Genomic DNA, 5,041 nt, shown 5'->3' on the forward strand with positions numbered 1-5,041 from the left:
GACTTTGAATTGTTCAGGGGACTAATAGGGGGAGTCCCCTGGCATTCAGTCTTAGCGAGCAAAGGGGTCCAAGAGAGCTGGTTGCTCTTCAAGAAGGAAGTCTTAAGGGCGCAGGAGCAGGCAGTCCCCCTGAGCTGCAAAATGAGCCGGCGGGGAAGAAGACCGGCGTGGATGAATAGGGAGCTATTCCTGAGGCTCCGGGAGAAAAAGAGAATCTACCGCCTGTGGAAAGAGGGACAGGCCACTCAAAATGAATACAGGAAAGTTGTTAGGATGTGTAGAGGTGAAATCAGAAAGGCAAAAGCCCAGCTTGAATTTAACCTAGCTGCTGGTGTGAAAAGGAATAAGAAACTCTTTTATAAATACATTAACAGTAAGAGGAGGACAAAGGAGAATATCCACTCTTTGCTGGATGAGGCTGGGAATGTGACCACTGAGGATAAGGAAAAGGCGGAGGTTCTGAATGCCTTCTTTACGTCTGTCTTTAAAAGTCAGACCAGTTATCCTCAGGATACCCCTCTCTCTGACCTGGTAATCTCGGCCGGGGAGCACACTAACCCCCCTGTGATTCTGAAAGAAACAGTCAGAGACCTACTGCTCCAGCTGGACTGTCACAAGTCGATGGGGCCAGATGAGATCCACCCGAGAGTGCTGAGGGAACTGGCGGAGGTGATAGCCGAGCCGCTTTCCATCATCTGTCAGCGCTCCTTGTTGACTGGTGAGGTCCCAGAAGACTGGAGGCTTGCCAATGTGACTCCCATTTATAAGAAAGGTCGTAAGGAGGATCCGGGGAACTACAGGCCTGTCAGCCTGACCTCGGTGCCAGGGAAGGTTATGGAGCAGATCGTCTTGAGGGAGATCATGCGGCATGTGCAGGGTGACCGGGGGATCAGGCCTAGCCAGCATGGGTTCATGAAGGGCAGGTCCTGTTTGACCAACCTGATCTCCTTCTATGATCTAGTGACCCATCTGGTGGATGAAGGAAAGGCTGTTGATGTGGTCTACCTAGACTTCAGCAAAGCCTTTGACACTGTCTCCCACAGCATTCTCCTGCAGAAGCTGGCAGCCCGAGGCTTGGATGGGTACACTCTTGGCTGGGTAAGGAGCTGGCTGGAGGGCCGGGCACAGAGAGTGGTGGTGAATGGAGTTAAATCCAGCTGGCGACCGGTCGTGAGTGGTGTTCCGCAGGGGTCGGTGCTGGGGCCTGTCCTCTTCAATATCTTTATTGATGACCTCGATGAGGGCATCGAGTGCACCCTCAGTAAATTCGCAGATGACACCAAATTGGCTGGAAGTGTGGATCTGCCTGGGGGTAGCGAGGCCCTACAGAGGGATCTGGACAGGCTGGAGAGCTGGGCTGGAGCCAATGGGATGAGTTTCAACAAGGCCAAATGCCGGGTCCTGCACTTCGGCCACAACAACCCCAGGCGACGCTACAGGCTTGGGGCAGTGTGGCTGGAGGACTGCGTAGAGGAAATGGACCTGGGGGTATTGATTGATGCTCGGCTGAACATGAGCCGACAGTGTGCCCAGGTGGCCAAGAAGGCCAATGGCATCCTGGCTTGCATCAGAAACAGTGTTGCAAGCAGGAGCAGAGAGGTGATTGTTCCCCTATATTCAGCACTCGTGAGGCCGCACCTCGAGTACTGTGTCCAGTTTTGGGCCCCTCACTGCAAGAAAGATATTGAGGCCCTGGAACGTGTTCAAAGAAGGGCAACAAAGCTGGTGAGGGGTCTGGAACACAGGCCATATGAGGAGAGGCTGAAGGAGCTGGGAATGTTCAGCCTGGAGAAGAGGAGGCTCAGGGGAGACCTTATTGCTCTCTATAACTTCCTGAAGGGAGGTTGTAGTGAGCTGGGGGTCGGCCTCTTCTCTCGTGTCATTAGTGATAGGACCAGGGGGAATGGTTTCAAGCTACGGCAGAGGAGATTCAGGCTGGACATGAGGAAGTATTACTTTTCAGAAAGGGTGGTCAGGCACTGGAATGGACTGCCCAGGGAGGTGGTGGAATCACCGACCCTGGGGGTGTTCAAGGAAAGGCTGGATGTTGTGTTGAGGGACATGGTTTAGTAGGAGCTATTGGGAATAGGTGAACGGTTGGACTGGGTGATCTTTTAGGTCTTTTCCAACCTTAGTGATTCTATGATTCTATGATTCTATGAAATTGCCCTGCGGTCAAAAAAACCCAAAATTCCTGTGTTTACACCAACTTCTAAGCCATTTATTTATGAGGTGGGTTTTTTGGATCCTCTCAGCATCCTGCCCTGCCACTAAAGGTATCAAAGAAAACACCACCTGCACACCTGCTCCATCAGCTACCTGCCCCAGGCCCCTGAAGTCTTTCTTGATAGTCCTGAGGCTTTCCTCAGTGACTTCATCACTGCCAGCCTGAACTATCAATAAGGGGTAGTCAGTCCAGGAAGTTTCCCAGAAATGTCCCTGACCCGTGCACCAGGGAGGCAGCACACCTCCCTACAGGTAGCGTCAGGCTGACATATAGGGCCTTCAGTTCCTCTCAGCAGGGAGTCGCCTACGACAACCACTCTTCTGTCCTTCCAGGTGGAGGCAGTCTTGAGGCGCAGGGTCGACCGCTTCATCCGGCAGGCAACCTCACGGGTGGACCTCCCTCCACACCCCCACTCACCTCTCCCTCAAGTTCCAGGGCCTCAAACCTATGGTGCAGAGGCACCTGGGGAGCCAAGGATGGTTGGGATGAGGGACACCCATTTCGCCGAGCCGGTACCCGTTTCCACTCTTCCTCCTTTCTCAAATTGTTGCTAGGGGGAACAGAGGACAGGGGGCTCACTGCAGCACTGTCTGCTTGCCGGTTCCCCTTTCCCACCTGCTTGCAAGGCAGTAGGGGGTAACGTGCTCCATGCGGTGCTGTGCGCCAAGATCTCGGGGCTGACAGGGATCAGCACCACCAATCCATCTCCCTCTCCTTCATGGTCCTCAGTCTCTCTACCTCCTCCTTCAGGTCGACCACAAGGCTGAGTAAGTCACACAGTTATACAAGCGCCACTGCCATCGCACTGCAAAGGCCAGGCTCTGGCACTCGTGACAGCCAGTGACCTGCGTACCAGCATCTCATGCTGGAGCCTCAGTCTGAGTCTCCACACTTGTCTTAGCATCAGCGTTCCTTTCAAGCACGCACAGGACCTCAGCCTGGGTCTCCACACTCTTTTTGGCTGCAGTCCTCTTTCTGCGTGAACATGGCACTTCCGTCTGGGTCTCCACAGTTTTTGTGGCCATAGCCTTCCGCGGGGTGCAGCCATCGCCATCAGCAGGCACACTAACACCACCGCATAGCCTTAATGAGGTGTGCCTGATCAGCACCGCCCTGCTGCCGGTAGCGTTGGCTCTGCCCTCGCCCCACTGCCGGCTCGTTAACGGGAGCCCGCGCACTTATCACTCACTTGACAGTGCTAACCACCGTCCTCGCAGTGTAGCCCCGTGTATGAGTGGCTTACAGTTCCTCCTCGATAAATCAGCCCAGCTGATTCCCACACCCTGATTCCTCCTCTCCGTCTCTCCGAGGCTTTTTCGAGGCGAGGCGGTGGATGCAGAGCCGCTGCCCTGGCAACGACCCGCCATTAGCCGCTCTCGCGAGAACCGCCCGGCCGAGAAGCCAGAAGCAAAGAGAGGTGCTGTGTTCTGCTCCTGGGAACCGATAGCAGGGTGGGAATGGCACAGAGCTGCCAGGAGAGGGTCGGACTGGGCGTTGGAAGATGCTTGTTGAGCGGGACGGTGGTCAGACCCTGCAGCAGGATTCCCAGAGAGGTGGTTGATGCCCTGTGCCTGTCAGTGTTCAGTGATCAGCTGGTCGGTGCCCTCTGGACCGTGCTCTGGTAACTTTGGTGAGCTCTGATGTGGTCAGACCGTTGGATGCGGTGATCTTTAAAGATCTTTTTCTCTGAGCTTTTCTAATTCTCTTCCTTCAGGTGTCTCCAGTGGCTTGAGTGTGTTCCTCTCATAGGTGAGACTGGAATTCAAGTGGAAATTTTTGTGGAAGGGCTGTCAGTTAGTCAGCACAACATGTAATCTATTCATACAGTGATAAAGGAGAGGTATTTCGTCAGCTGCACCAGGTGAATATCCATAGGGTATTACAGCTGCAGCTAAGTTTAACATGGCGTGTGGGAGAGTAAAGATCCAGAAGACGTCTGAAAATTGAAATAAAACCAGGCATCTCTAAATCGGAAAAATTTTACTTGGTTTTCTCTTTAGTTCTAGAGGCTGATTTTTAAGAATAATTCCCAGAGAAACAAGTGAGGCTCACAGCTGGGGATATTAATGGGCTCCGTAAGCTCTGCCCAGTCTTCTGGTGCCAGGCTGGTGTGGGTTCTGACTGCCTGATAACTGAGCACCTCATTTTTTCCTGGTAGTCAGAACAGATATTGAGAATGTCACCTTGTGGTGTTCATGGCTATGATATTACATAGTTTTTAGGTGACATATGAAAGCTTTGTGTGATGCAAATGTATGATACAAATGCCTGGAGTCTTGATGCTCATGATTGTCTGGAAAGATACAAAAGGCATTATTCATTTTATGTGTAATTTTGTTTCCAACATTTGTGATATGAAACTATTTAACTTTGCAAAGCAGCTCTAGACAACAGATTCTCAGAATGTGGATCAATAATGAAGATCCAAAAGAATTATTATAGGAATCAGCTGCATTCTCTGTCAGGTCTTCATGTTCTTGTTCTACTGAGTAATATAAGACTAGAAATATTATGAACCTAGCCATCTAAGAGTGAGCTGTTCCCCAGTTCCTCTTGCTCTTCAAGTTGTTTAACAAGGATGATGGATGTGCTGCTTGCCAGCTGTTTTGTTCCAGTACGGTAACAAGGATTCCTGGTAATACCCTCTACCTCCATGTGTATTTGGTTCAAGGCAAGAATGCATGAAAGAGGGAAAGAAATAGCATCTACTTCCCTGTTCAAAATGCATTTCTTTTAACCTACAAGAAAAGGTGAAATGCTGCTTTACTGGTTTGAAAAGAGAAACATTACTTTCACCAGATGTTTTGTGGTTGT

The sequence above is a fragment of the Lagopus leucura genome, unplaced genomic scaffold (genome assembly GCF_019238085.1).
Source record: "Lagopus leucura isolate 7727_CA_CO unplaced genomic scaffold, USGS_WTPT01 Super-Scaffold_100001, whole genome shotgun sequence".
NCBI lineage: Eukaryota > Metazoa > Chordata > Aves > Galliformes > Phasianidae > Lagopus > Lagopus leucura.